Genomic DNA, 15720 nt, shown 5'->3' with positions numbered 1-15720 from the left:
GCCCAGTCGCTCCATTCTTTCAACATATGACAGTCCTGCCATCCTGGGAATCAACCTCGTGAACCTATGCTGCACTCCCTCAATAGCAAGAATGTCCTTCCTCAAATTTGGAGACCAAAACTGCACACAATACTCCAGGTGGGGTCTCACCAGGGCCCTGTACAGCTGCAGAAGGACCTCTTTACTCCTGTACTCAACTCCCCTTGTTATGAAGGCCAACATGCAATTAGCTTTCTTCACTGCCTGCTGTACCTGCATGCTTACTTTCAGTGACTGATGAACAAGGACACCTAGATCTCGTTGTACTTCCCCTTTTCCTAACTTTCCTTAATATGTCATGAAATTTGTTGTTTTGTGTCAGCAGTACAGTGTAAGGCAGAAAATACTATAAATTACAATAAGAAATGTACAGAATATAAAAGTAAGTCATGCAAAAAGAGAGCAAAACTATGTTCAAGCTGATTATCTTGCCTGCAATTTCCATTAAGCACTGAAGACCGGTTCTGGATTGAATTAATATCTGCTACACTCACATAATTCCACAATTCCTGAATCATTCTGAACAGAAGCTATGTACTCTGTGTAAGTCCAAACCTGCTTTACATTCCCAAAGTGCGATCATGCTTGTCTGCATTAAATTCCATCTGCCATTTCCCCAGCTCATCCAGATCCTGCTGCAGATATTGATAGCCTTCCTCACGCCCACTATGCCCCCAGTGTTGGTGTCTCCCACACACTGGCCGAGTCAGTTTACCTTGGTCTCTCACAGAACATAGGACAGTAAAGCATAGGAACAGGCCATTTGGTCCACGATGTTGTGCCTAACCAGCTGAAAATATAAATCAAAAACTACTACAGCACAAGAGGCTATGGATCAACAGCAGGTAAGAGGGATGAGTGGAGATGGGTACCTGCTGTGTTTTGTAACTACAAAACACTAAACTAATGAAAAGAATGACACGGGAGCGGGAATGTGAGTCTAACTTTTTTTTTAACTTTAAGCGAGGCACACACGTATCACGTGGTAGCTTCATGACGTATGCAATACTTTAATTTTTACAGATAATCTGTAATTATTTAAACAAAGGAGAATGTTTAAGCAATATATTTACAAAATTACTGAAATATTAAATGCACACTATTTCTACCTGCTTAGCTATAAACGCCGATTCAATGGAGAATGCATCTCAACTCTCTATACACAGTATACTATATAATACAACTACTATAGACAGACATCCACAGCACAGTAAATTTTAAAGTGGCCTAAATTTTAATTACTAAAGATTAAAAGGCCTAAAGATTGAGTCACTATGGATGGAGGTTTTCTTACTCTGATGGGATAATGTCTTTCCTGACTGAGGGATCACTACACTTAGCAGGTGAGACTTGTGGCTGTGAAACAATCTCAGGTTCGGGGGCACTCTCCCTGATAGTTGTAAGAGTTGACTCTGCCCAACAGATTGATGTGTCGTCTCCCGATGATATCAGACGCAATCTCCACTGCGTAGGAGAGTGGTCCCGTTCTGTCCTTCATCCTCTCGATACTCACTTTTGAAACATCAAAACTCCTTGTTTGAGGAGCCTTCAATCCGTCTCATCTGTTTGTCCTGCATACACCTTCTGAGATTGAGCTTGAGGAAATCCTAGAGTGAACGCAAAGGACGGCCCAGGGGCAGCATAGCTGCTGGGTCGTTGGTTGTGCATTGCGATAAGCAAGGAGGAAATTGGCGATATCTGGTTCAGTGTTAGTACAGTGTGTTCGCTGTGCGTTCTTCAGACTTTGGATGAACCTTCCCAGCAAGTCATTTGTAGCTGGGTTGTATCATGTCTACTCCATCCATTTTTAGGGATGACTGACACTGCCCCTGCACAATCTGTGGTCCACTGCCACTGACTGTTCTGGAATACCGGCCCCTGTAAAGAGGCTTCCCAACACACCAACAGTGCGTGAGGCTGTTGTGGGGGCTATTGGGAACCCTTCCGGCCACTCTGTAGCTGCATCCACTAACACCAAGAAATTTGTGCCCATGAATGGGTGGGCAAAATCCACATGAATCCTCAGCCAGGGCAATGCAGGCCCTTCCCAGGGATGGAGAGGCGCTGCTCTCGGCATCCTTTGGACATACTGGCATCCTGCACAGTCCGTGGCAAGCTGCTGATCTGTTCCAGGCCACCAGACAAAGCTCTGAGCCAATCTGTTTATCTTCACCATGCCCAGATGACTGGAATAGATGATCTAGGCCTCATATGGAGCCAGTGATCATTAATGGAGAATGTGTGGAGCAGGTTAAGACCTACAAGTATCTGGGAGTACAGTTAGATGAGAACCTAGACTGGACTGCCAACACAGATGCCTTGTGCAGGAAGGCACAGAGTCGACTGTACTTCCTAAGAAGGTTGGCGTCATTCAATGTCTGTAGTGAGATGCTGAAGATGTTCTATAGGTCAGTTGTGGAGAGCGCCCTCTTCTTTGTGGTGGCGTGTTGGGGAGGAAGCATTAAGAAGAGGGACGCCTCACGTCTTAATAAGCTGGTAAGGAAGGCGGGCTCTGTCGTGGGCAAAGTACTGGAGAGTTTAACATCGGTAGCTGAGCGAAGGGCGCTGAGTAGGCTACGGTCAATTATGGATAACTCTGAACATCCTCTACATAGCACCATCCAGAGACAGAGAAGCAGTTTCAGTGACAGGTTACTATCGATGCACTGCTCCTCAGACAGGATGAAGAGGTCAATACTCCCCAATGCCATTAGGCTTTACAATTCTACCGCCAGGACTTAAGAACTTTTTAAAAGCTATTATTAATGCTTTTTGAGATAGTGATTTAGATGCATATCATATTTTTTACTGAGTTAAGTATTGTATGTAATTAGTTTTGCTATAACAAGTGTATGGGACATTGGAAAAAAGTTGAATTTCCCCATGGGGATGAATAAAGTATCTATCTATCTATCTATCTATCTATCTATCTGAATGTAGCTCCTACAACACTTTAACTTAGCTGGGTTGCTACAATGCTGAATCCCCACATAAGGCAACCTCCATCAACGTCAAGTTCATCTCAGAGGATTGAAAACGGACCGTAGTGGTCTGAACCCATAGATCACAGCTGTCCTTTTCCATAACTACTAGGAAGCTAGTGGCATTATGATCACTAGACGCAAAGTTTTTCCCTGCTCAAACTGTACCGTCCCATTCCCTTATAGATCCTGTAATGCACACTATCTGATTGGGACTTTGATGTAGTTAAGGAAACTTTCCTGAATGCGTGATGAACTCTGTTCCATTTGGTCCTTTTACAGTATGGGAGACCCAGTAAATATGTGGAAAGTTAAAATCGTCAAACTTATGTTTCTTGCAACAGTCAGCGATCTCGCTAGAAATTTGTTCCTCTAAATCTTGCAGACCGTTGGGTGGTCTATAATGTAGTCCCTTATTGTCAGTTCCACCCATAAAACCTCACCAGATGAGCTCTCAAGTCCGTCCTGACGGAACAGTGCTGTGACATTTTCCCTGACTAGTAAGGCTGGTTTCTGGCAAAGCTGCGCTTGGTAAGTGGGAGGCCTTTGAAAATTAATATCTGAGTACAAAGCTTGTCAGAATAAAAGACAAGGGTATCAGTTTAAGGGAACCTTGGTTTTTGAGAGAAACGGAGGCCCTGATGAAGAACAGGAAGAGGAGGTGCGTAGGCAGATCGGAGCAAACGAGGTACTTGAGGATTACAAGAAATGGAAGAGAAATCAGGAGGGCTAAACGAAGGCTTGAGGTTGCTCCAACTGACAAAGTGACCAGAGAATCCTAGGGGCTTCTACAGGTATGTTAAGAGCAAAAGGGTTGCAAGGGACAAAATTGGTGCTCTGAAAGTTTAGGCTGGTAATGCATACGTGGAGACAAAAGAGATGGGGGAGATCTTAAATTGATTTTTTGCATCAGGAGACGGACTTCTGTGGACGTGAAGCAAGGCAGCTGCGAGGTCATGAACCCTGTACAGATTACAGATGTGTAGGTGTTTGCTGGCCTGAGGCAAATGAGGATGGACAAATCACTCAGGGCCCCAAGAAGTTGCACCCTCGGACCAGCTGGGACCAAGTGCAGAAACTGCAGGGGCTAAAGCGAAGGTATTTAGCTCATCCTTCGGGACAGGTGCGGCACCAGAGGATTGAAGGATGGCTAATGTTGTTCCCAGAGGCTCCAAGAATAAAAACAGAAATTATAGGCTGGTGAGTCCAACATCAGCAGTGGGAAAGTTATTGGAAGGTATTCTAAGAGAACAGAGATATGAATATTTGGTTGGACAGGGACTGATTATGGATAGTCAGCATGGCTTCAAGCGTGGTAGGTTGTGTCCAGTCAATCTTACAGAGTTTTTTGAGGAAGTTACCAGGAAAGTGGATGAGGGTAAGGCAGTGGATATTGTCTACATGGACTTCAGCAAGGCTCCTGACATTGTCCCACAGTGAAGGTTGGTCAGGACTGTTCAATCGCTTGGCATTCAAGATCAGGTAGCAAATTAGATTAGACATTCACTTCGTGGGAGAAGCCAGAGAGTGGCGGTAGTTAGTTGCCTCTCTGACTGGAGGCCTGTGACTTGTGGACTGATGCAAAGATCAGAGCTGGGTTGGTTGTTGTTTCTCATCTATATCAATGATCTAGATAATAATGCGGTTAACTGCATCAGCAAATCAGTGGATGACACCAAGATTAGGGGTGCAGTGGACAGCAAGGAAGACTAGCAAATCTTTCAGCAGGATCTGGACTAGCTGGAAAAATGGGCTAGAAGGTGGCAAGTGTCATTTAATGCAGACAAGTGTGAGGTGTGACCTACCATCCAGGGAAGGTCTTGAGCAGCGAGCGGGAGGGCACTGAAGAGTGCGGTAGAAAAAAGGGATCTGGGAATATGGGTCCATAATTTGTTGAAAATGGCGTCAAAGGTAGAGAGGGCCGTTAAGTAAGCTTTTGGCCCATTGGCCTTCATCGATCAAAATACTGAGTACGGGTGATGAGATATTAAGTCGAAGTTGTTTGAGAGTTTGGTGTGATCTAACTCTGTGCAGTTTTGGTCACCTACCCACAGGAAAGATTGAAAGAGTACGGAGAAAACTAGCAAGGATCTGAATTACAATAGGTTAGAAATTTATTCCCGAGAACGTGGAAGATCAAGGTGAGATTTGATAGAGGCATCCAAAATTATGCTGGGGTGAGTGCAAGCAGGCTTTTCACAGTGGGGCTGAGTGGGACAATGAGGAGAGGTCATGGGTTAAGGGTGAAAGGTGAAGTGTTGAAGTGGAACATCACTTCCTCTCTGAGGAAGGGTTTGTGTGAGAGTGAGAGAGAAATAGAAATGTGGTGTTCATAGACTGTTTAGAAATCTGCTGGCAGAGGAGAAGAAGCCGTTCCTGAATTGTTGAGTGTGTGCCTTCAGGCTCCTACATCTCCTCCTCGGAATACTAACATTAAACTTAAATGTATTGTATAGTTTTCTCAGATAGATCAGTCTAAAGCAAAGTAGATGTCATAACAAGGCATGATGCATCTAGTGGAATACTTTCTCTGGGTCATTGGGAAAAAACACTGAGGGTCAGAGGAGACATGCAGAATCTCCTGAGGAAGTAGAGGCGCTGGTCAGCTGTCTTAGCTCTGGTGTCCATGTGGCTGGATAGGTACGGGCTACTTGGGGAGGCTGAAGTGGTGGTCTCCAAACAACACTTGTGCCTGTGCATGGGTCTGAACTGCATGGATTTAGACCAGGCGCCACATTTCAAAGTGGTATGTTTCACTCCGTACCCCTTATGATAGCCATATCTGTTATATTAAGGCGGGTGTCTCCATCTGGGACAGGTTCGACACCATCCCATCACACACTCCAGGGGTCAGACGTGCTCCAGCTCTTCTCTGGAACCCAGAACGTTAGGGAGGCCAGGCCAGCAGGATCTGCTGATGCTGCAGGAGTGGGCAAACTGCGGGAAGCTCCAAACATTTGCACCCAGGGAAGCTACTCTCTCCAGGATTTTATCAGTGGGCCTGCATTGTTGCAATGACTATTCTATTCGCTTCTCGTTTCGGACTGCAGTACCACCACTGCGGGTTGTCTCCCTGGAGTTGCAGACCTCCGGGGAACTACACAAAGGCGGCTGCTTCCCCCGCCCTTGAACAATGCCCTGTTTTAGTCGGTGGAGGCTGAACGCAGGCTGCAATGCCCTGTTTTAGTCGGTGGAGGCTGAACGCAGGCTGCAATGCCCTGTTTTAGTCGGTGGAGGCTGAACGCAGGCTGCAATGCCCTGTTTTAGTCGGTGGAGGCTGAACGCAGGCTGCAATGCCCTGTTTTAGTCGGTGGAGGCTGAACGCAGGGTGCAATGCCCTGTTTTAGTCGGTGGAGGCTGAACGCAGGCTGCAATGCCCTGTTTTAGTCGGTGGAGGCTGAACGCAGGCTGCAATGCCCTGTTTTAGTCGGTGGAGGCTGAACGCAGGCTGCAATGCCCTGTTTTAGTCGGTGGAGGCTGAACGCAGGCTGCAATGCCCTGTTTTAGTCGGTGGAGGCTGAACGCAGGCTGCAATGCCCTGTTTTAGTCGGTGGAGGCTGAACGCAGGCTGCAATGCCCTGTTTTAGTCGGTGGAGGCTGAACGCAGGCTGCAATGCCCTGTTTTAGTCGGTGGAGGCTGAACGCAGGCTGCAATGCCCTGTTTTAGTCGGTGGAGGCTGAACGCAGGCTGCAATGCCCTGTTTTAGTCGGTGGAGGCTGAACGCAGGCTGCAATGCCCTGTTTTAGTCGGTGGAGGCTGAACGCAGGGTGCAATGCCCTGTTTTAGTCGGTGGAGGCTGAACGCAGGGTACAATGCCCTGTTTTAGTCGGTGGAGGCTGAACGCAGGCTGCAATGCCCTGTTTTAGTCGGTGGAGGCTGAACGCAGGCTGCAATGCCCTGTTTTAGTCGGTGGAGGCTGAACGCAGGCTGCAATGCCCTGTTTCAGTCGGTGGAGGCTGAACGCAGGGTACAATGCCCTGTTTTAGTCGGTGGAGGCTGAACGCAGGGTGCAATGCCCTGTTTTAGTCGGTGGTGGTGGAACGCAGGGTACAATGCCCTGTTTTAGTCAGTGGAGGCTGAACGCAGGCTGCAATGCCCTGTTTTAGTCGGTGGAGGCTGAACGCAGGCTGCAATGCCCTGTTTTAGTCGGTGGAGGCTGAACGCAGGCTGCAATGCCCTGTTTTAGTCGGTGGAGTCTGAACGCAGGGTACAATGCCCTGTTTTAGTCGGTGGAGGCTGAACGCAGGCTGCAATGCCCTGTTTTAGTCGGTGGAGGCTGAACGCAGGCTGCAATGCCCTGTTTTAGTCGGTGGAGGCTGAACGCAGGCTGCAATGCCCTGTTTTAGTCGGTGGAGGCTGAACGCAGGCTGCAATGCCCTGTTTTAGTCGGTGGAGGCTGAACGCAGGGTGCAATGCCCTGTTTTAGTCGGTGGAGGCTGAACGCAGGCTGCAATGCCCTGTTTTAGTCGGTGGAGGCCGAACGCAGGGTACAATGCCCTGTTTTAGTCGGTGGAGGCCGAACGCAGGCTGCAATGCCCTGTTTTAGTCGGTGGAGGCCGAACGCAGGGTACAATGCCCTGTTTTAGTCGGTGGAGGCCGAACGCAGGCTGCAATGCCCTGTTTTAGTCTGTGGAGGCCGAACGCAGGGTACAATGCCCTGTTTTAGTCGGTGGAGGCCGAACGCAGGCTGCAATGCCCTGTTTTAGTCGGTGGAGGCCGAACGCAGGGTACAATGCCCTGTTTTAGTCGGTGGAGGCCGATCGCAGGCTGCAATGCCCTGTTTTAGTCGGTGGAGGCCGAACGCAGGGTACAATGCCCTGTTTTAGTCGGTGGAGGCCGATCGCAGGCTGCAATGCCCTGTTTTAGTCGGTGGAGGCTGAACGCAGGCTGCAATGCCCTGTTTTAGTCGGTGGAGGCCGATCGCAGGCTGCAATGCCCTGTTTTAGTCGGTGGAGGCTGAACGCAGGCTGCAATGCCCTGTTTTAGTCGGTGGAGGCTGATCGCAGGCTGCAATGCCCTGTTTTAGTCGGTGGAGGCTGAACGCAGGGTACAATGCCCTGTTTTAGTCGGTGGAGGCTGATCGCAGGCTGCAATGCCCTGTTTTAGTCGGTGGAGGCTGAACGCAGGGTACAATGCCCTGTTTTAGTTGGTGGAGGCTGAACGCAGGGTGCAATGCCCTGTTTTAGTCGGTGGAGGCTGAACACAGGCTGCAATGCCCTGTTTTAGTCGGTGGAGGCTGAACGCAGGCTGCAATGCGTTTTGCGCCCTGGATTCACTCCGGAGCAGTGCTCGGAGGCCGTGGAGGACCCGGTCGGAGGAGGCATTGTTTGGGCCTCTGAGAAAGAGTTTGGGAAGGCGGTGTGTTCTTCCTAAGGACTGACTGATGAGATGGTACACCGGGCTCTCTGAAGGGGCCTGGTTTTTGCAGATGGAGCTGGTGATGGTTCCCACACAATGGATTGCTCTCAGGCAGACCGAACCGTTCGTTCCCAGTGAGGCCCTCCCTCTTGAGACAAGTAAGATCAGAGGCCACTGCCATCAGGCATAAGTTTAAGGGTCAGATGCTCCACAGCCTAATCTCCTTCCGGCACCAGCTGCCCTGGGAGGAGGATTTCATGGGCTGGCTTACTGTCCAGTACAGAGCAGTAAACTACCAGGCGTGCTGAAGCTCCGTTTCATTTTAAAATCCTTTTTATTAATTATTATTGACGATTAACAAAAAAATACATTAAGTCAATATATCATTATGTACAAGAAGGAATTAAATTAGCGAATAACTGATTAACAAAGCTAAGCAACATAATAATAATGAGAAAATAAAGTGTTAAGAGTTTTTTTTTGAAAGAAGTAGGAGGGGGAAAAAAAAGAACCCCTACTAACTGAAAAAAAAAAACAAAGAGAAAAACCATTGGGAGCACAACCCCGGAGCTACGCATCATACAAGCTTCCATAAAATGAAACATCAATCCGTCAACTCAAATCCACTTAAAGAAAAAAAATCGGAAGGAAACCATATTAATTAACTCAAATCAGATGATAGTAGCGGGTGAATGAATGCCACCTTTTCTCAGAATCAAACCGAGGATCAAAGTTCGACTTCTGATTTTCTCCAAACTAAGACATAACACCACCTGGGAAAACCATTGTATCAAAGTAGGAGCAGAAGCATCTTTCCATTTCAACAAAATAGCCCTTCTGGCCAATAGTGTAACAAATGCAATTACATTTTGGTCTGATGGAGAAATACCATTAATATATTGAGGGATTATACCAAATAAAACTGTCAACTTATTAGGTTGTAAATTAATTTTTAAAACTTTAGAAATTGTAGAAAAACCTTTTTTGATTCCTTAGACTATTATTTTGTCATATCTGTGGAAGAATAAGCGTTCTAGAATTAATAAAGTTTATCTTCAAAAATCTAAAAAAGAGGGTGGCATGGCCTTACCTAACTTTCGTTTATATTACTGGGCAGCTAACATACGTTGCACTACCTTTTGGTCTTTTTTTCTTTTTTTCTTTTTTTTAAAACTTTTTTTTATTGTGTTTTCAAGTAGTTACAGAATAAAAGTGTATGAAAAAGAAAATATATGTTATCCATCCCCCCTCCCCTTAACCCCTCCCCCTAACATCCCTATAGAAAAAAAAGAAAGAAAGAAAGAAAAAAAAAGGAATGCCTGGATATTGGAAGATCCCCACATGCTCCATGGAGTTCGTAATAACTTTAGTATATATATTTATTTCTTTCCCCAAGTAACCAATTATTTCATCTTCGGAGCACCTATATACTTAATCCTATCTTTTGTAAATAAGGGCGCCATATTTTCAAAAATGTTTCATATTTATCTCTTAAATTATAAGTAATTTTTTCAAGTGGAATACAGCCATAAATTTCTTTCTTCCAACGATCTATACTTAAATATGTATCCGATTTCCAAGTAACTGCAATAGCCTTTTTGGCTACTGCCAATGCAATTTTTATAAATTCTTTCTGATATTTATTCAATTTGGATATCGGTTTTATCCCTTCAATATCACCTAGTAAAAGTAATATTGGATTATGTGGAAGTTGTATTCCAATAATTTGTTCCAATAAAACTCTTAAATTTGTCCAAAAAGGTTGAATTTTAGAACAAGACCAAGTAGAATGTAAAAAAGTACCAATTTCTTGGTTACATCGGAAACACTGATCAGATAAATTTGGGTTTAATTTATTTATTTTTTGTGGTGTAATATATAATTGATGTAAAAAATTGTATTGCACTAATCTTAATCGGACATTTATTGTATTTGTCATACTCTCAAGACATAGTCTTGACCAATTTTTTTCTTCAATTTTAATATTCAAGTCACTTTCCCATTTTTGTCTTGACTTATGGACTCCTTTTTTAATTGCCTGTTTTTGAATCAAATTATACATACAAGAGATAAATTTTTTAATCTTTCCTTTTTGAATTAAAGTTTCTATTTCATTGGATTTCGGTAATAACATTGTTTCGCCTAATTTTTCTCTTAAATAAGCCCTTAGTTGAAAGTAACAAAAAAGAGTGTTGTTTGATACTTTATATTTATTCTTTAATTGATCGAATGACATTAATATACCTCCTTCAAAACAATCTCCTATATATCTAATCCCTTTTTGAAACCAATTATATAAAAGTTGATTATCCATTGTAAAAGGAATGTCTATTTTGAATTAAAGATCTCTTTGCTAATAAGGATTTCTTTGTCTCATCGTCAACATTTATCTTATTCCATAAGTCAATCAAATGTTTTAATATAGGAGATTCTTTCTTTTCCCGTATCCATTTAGATTCCCATTTATATATAAAATCTTCTGGTGTGTTTTCTCCTATTTTATCTAGTTCTATTCTAATCCATGCTGGTTTATCTTTCTCAAAAAAAGATGCAATAAATCTAAGTTGATTTGCTTTATAATAATTCTTAAAATTTGGAAGTTGTAACCCTCCTAGCTCAAATTTCCATGTCAATTTTTCCAACGATATTCTTGACATCTTACCTTTCCAAAGAAACTTCCTCACATATTTATTTAGCTCTTGAAAAAACTTCTGGGGTAATTGTATTGGTAGTGATTGAAATAAATATTGTAATCTAGGGAATATATTCATTTTTATGGTATTTACTCTACCTACTAATGTTATTGGTAATACCATCCATTTATCAAGATCTACTTGAATTTTTTTCAATAGTGGTAAATAATTTAATTTGTATAAGTTCTTTATGTCATTATCAACTCTTATACCTAAATATTTTATACCATTTGCCAGCCATCTAAATTGGGTTATTAATCGACATTGACTATAATCTCCTTTAGTAAGAGGTAAAATTTCACTTTTATCCCAATTTATTTTATAACCTGATATTTTCCCATATTCTTCTAATCTATAGGATAATTTACGCAACGAGTGCAATGGGTTTGTTAGATAAAGCAGAACATCATCAGCAAATAAGTTAATCTTGTATTCTTCCTGATTAACTCTGAAACCCTTAATGTCTGGGTCCATTCTAATCAATTCAGCTAATGGCTCTATCGCCAACACAAATAAAGCAGGTGATAATGGACAACCTTGCCTAGTTGACCTTGTTAACTGAAATGGTGTTGAAATTTGACCATTTGTCACTACTTTAGTTTTGGGATTAGTATTTAAGGTTTTAATCCATTTTATAAAAGATGCTCCCAATCCATATTTTTCCAATACCTTAAATAAAAAATTCCATTCCAATCTATCAAATACTTTTTCTGCATCTAAAGCAACTGCCACGCTCATTTCCTCCCTCTTCTGCACTAAATGAATTATACTAAATAACCGAGTTACATTATCTGTCGATTGTCTATTTTTAATAAATCCTGTTTGATTCATATGTACTAATTTTGGTAAGCATTTAGATAATCTATTAGATAAGATTTTTGCTATTATTTTATAATCAGTGTTTAATAAAGAAATAGGTCTATATGATGATGGCTTTAAAAGATCTCTATCTTTTTTTGGCAATACTATTAAAATAGCTGTCGAAAAAGATTCTGGAAGTTTATGCGTTCTTTCCGCTTGGTGTATTAACTCCATAAAAGGAGGAATTAATAAATCTTTAAACTTTTTATAGAATTCAGGCGGAAAACCATCTTCTCCTGGAGATTTACTACTTTGAAATGATCCTAGGGCTTCTTCGACCTCTTTCAATGTAAAAGGCATATCTAATCCCTTCTGTTCTTCCGTATTTAATTTTGGAAGAGTTATTTGTGATAAAAACCTTTCTATCTTGACATTGTCATTTTGTGATTCTGATTTATACAACTCAGAATAAAAATTCTTAAAAGCTTCATTAATTTCTAAATGTTTATAAGTAATTTTATTTACTCTTGTTCGAATTGCATTTATTGTTTTAGAAGTCTGGTCTGTTTTTAACTGCCATGCAAGAACCTTATGTGATCTTTCACCTAGTTCATAATATCTCTGTTTAGTTCTCATAATTGCTTTTTCTGTTCGATATGTTTGGAGTGTATTATATTGTAACTTCTTATTAATAAGTTGTCTTCGTTTTTCTTCTGTCATATTTCTTTGGGATTCTTTTTCTAATTTTGTAATCTCTTTTTCCAATTGATCTATTTCTATCATATATTCCTTCTTAATTTTATAAGTATAACTTATTATCTGACCTCTCAAATATGCCTTCATTGCTTCCCACACTATAAATTTATCATCAACTGAATGTGAATTTATATCTAAAAAAAAACTGAATCTGTTTTCTCATAAAATCACAAAAATCTTAACGTTTTAATAATATTGAATTAAATCTCCACCTATAAATTGATTCCTCTTTATCTATCATTATCATTGTCATTATTAAAGAATGATCTGACAATATTCTTGCTTTATATTCCACGTTTTTCACTCTATCTTGAATATTCGTTGATAATAGGAAAAAATCTATCCTTGAATATGTTTTATGTCTATTTGAATAAAATGAATAATCTCTTTCTTTTGGATTAATTCTTCTCCATATATCAATCAAATTTAAGCCTTTCATCAATGATAGAGTTAATTTTACTGCTTTTGATTTTGTGACAACCTTTGTTGATCTATCTAAAACTGGATCTAGACAAAAGTTAAAATCTCCACCTATTAATATTTTATCATGTGCGTTAGCCAAATTCAAAAAGACCTCCTGTATAAATTTTACATCATTTTCATTTGGTGCATAAATGTTCATAAGGGTCCATAGTTCTGAAAAAATTTGACAATGTATAATTAGATATCTCCCCACCGAATCAATTAATACGTTTTGTATTTTAATTGGTAAATTTTTGTTAACCAAAATTGCAACTCCTCTCGCCTTTGAATTAAATGAAGCTGCAATAACATTTCCAACCCAGTCTCTTTTTAATTTCTGATGTTCTATGTCTGTTAAATGAGTTTCTTGTAAAAAAGCTATATCTGTTTTCATTTTTTTAATGTATGTTAAAATTCTTTTTCTTTTTACTGGCCCATTAAGCCCATTAACATTAAAACTTAAAAAATTCAGTAGATTAGTCATTATTTTTTTAAATCATATTACTCCAATCTATAATAATACCTAATCTTTCAACTTTCGTGGTATCCTGGGAAATCTTTATAAAAGTCTCCATGTTGCTATGTGTGTCCCCACCAATCATCCAGGCAAAAAGATAGAAGAAAAATAGAATATAAAGAAAAAAACAAAATACCCCCCTACTAATGTTGTGAAAAAAAACACATTACCCCCCTCTGTTGTATGGGTCATGGCAATCGCCATGATTACACACGTGAATCCCGTAGTAACCGATCCAAAGCTCCCCAGCCCCCCCACAACATAAAAAAGTATATATATATGAAGAAAAAAAATACTATTCTCAATTAGTATTTCTAAAATTTTGCTTTTCTCTATAATATCCATAAATGTCCATCACTTCTGTTCATTGACTCTATCTTCATCTCTAATCCATTACGTTTGAAAGCCTCTATGTGTAATTAGTCAATAGATGAAAGTTTTTGTGCGAACTCCTCCGCTTTTCGATAATCGGAAAAAAATCTTTTTCCCTCCTCCAAAAAAATTATCAGTGTTGCTGGGTGACGCATTATAAATTTATAACCCTTTTCCCATAAGGCTTTTTTCACTGGGTTAAATTCCTTCTTTCTCTTCAACAGGTTGTAACTTATATCAGGATAAAAAAGAACTGGTTTCCCTTCTATCATCAATGGCCCATTTCTATTTTTGGCACTTTGGACAGCCGCCTTCAGGATCTTTTCTTTATCTTGGTATCTTAAGCATTTTATCAAAATTGATCGTGGATTTTGATCAGCTTGAGGTCTTGACCTTAAGGATCTATAAGCCCTTTCAATCTCAATTGGAGTTTCTCTTTCCATTTCCAAATTTTCAGGGATCCACTTTTGAAAAAATTTTATTGGATCTTCTCCTTCTATATCTTCTTTAAGTCCAACAATTTTAATATTATTTCGTCTACTAAAATTTTCAAGCTTATCAATTTTTTCCATAAATTGTTTTCTTTCTGATGTCCAAGCAGTATTTTCATTTTCCATTTTGTCCATTCTTTCAACCATGTCTTCCGTTTTAGTTTCCAAGTCCATAATTCTCTTTTCCATTTTTTCCTGTCTCTTTGTCATTTTATCAAGCATAATCTCCATATTTATCATTTTTTGGAGTACTTTTTGATTACTTTTAATTACTTTTAATGCGTCTAATTTACGCATTATTTGCCTCAAAGTCTTTTCTATATTTCCAGAAGAACTTTTATCTCCCTCTTCGTCTGATCTTTCCAGAGAATCTGACTCTCCCTCAGAGTCACTTTCACTTTCAGTTGCAGTCGTAACTGGGCTTTGTAGTTCTGGTTGCTCCCGTTTGCGCATGCTCCTTCCTTCACGTTTGCGCAGTTCTCGTTGGTCTTTTCCTTTAGAAATGGCCGATGTTGCCGCAGTTTCCTGTTCCGTATCGCCGGTGGTATAATGTACCCGAGACCGCGGTTCTTTGGTAGACGTGGGCCTTGCTCCTGCTCCAACTTGCGTTGTCTTCCCAGTATTAGTTTTCTTCATCTTCTGTTTTTGAGGCATAGCTTGAAACAATCCGGAGTAGTTTATAAATAACTTTTAGAAAGTATTGACTAACTTTTCTTCACTTAAACATTAATTTATTAACTTTTTACGGGAGAGCTGGGTTCCAGCCTCTCGATCCTACGTCATCACGTGATGTCCCCCCCCCCAGGTCTTTTTTTCATAGCCAACCCGAATGCCCTAATTGGGTGGCAATGGAGTTGAATTCCACTAAAGATCTATTTCTGCACTTCTTGGCTCTGCACTCCCTAGTAGTTTGTCTGGACTAATTGTTAATCTCTTGTTAGACACACTTTGCGAATATGGGCCCAGTTTAGGAAATTTTATGGTTTTTATGGTTTTTCCCTTTCTAGTCCTATCTTACATAATCATCTTTTTTTTACCTACTATGTATGACTCAACATTCTATGATTGGTATAGGAAGGGCATTAGACATTTTGAAGATCTTTTTATTGATAATCGCTTCACATCCTTTCAACAGCTCTCTGCTAAGTTCAATCTGCCTAATGCCCATTTTTTTTTTAGATATCTCCAAATTAGACACTTTATCAATCCTTTAATTCTTAACTTCCCTGAAATGCCCGAGAAAAATGCT

The sequence above is a fragment of the Hemitrygon akajei genome, unplaced genomic scaffold (assembly GCF_048418815.1).
Source record: "Hemitrygon akajei unplaced genomic scaffold, sHemAka1.3 Scf000112, whole genome shotgun sequence".
In the NCBI taxonomy this organism is placed as follows: domain Eukaryota; kingdom Metazoa; phylum Chordata; class Chondrichthyes; order Myliobatiformes; family Dasyatidae; genus Hemitrygon; species Hemitrygon akajei.
Note: the sequence above shows the minus strand (reverse complement) of the source record.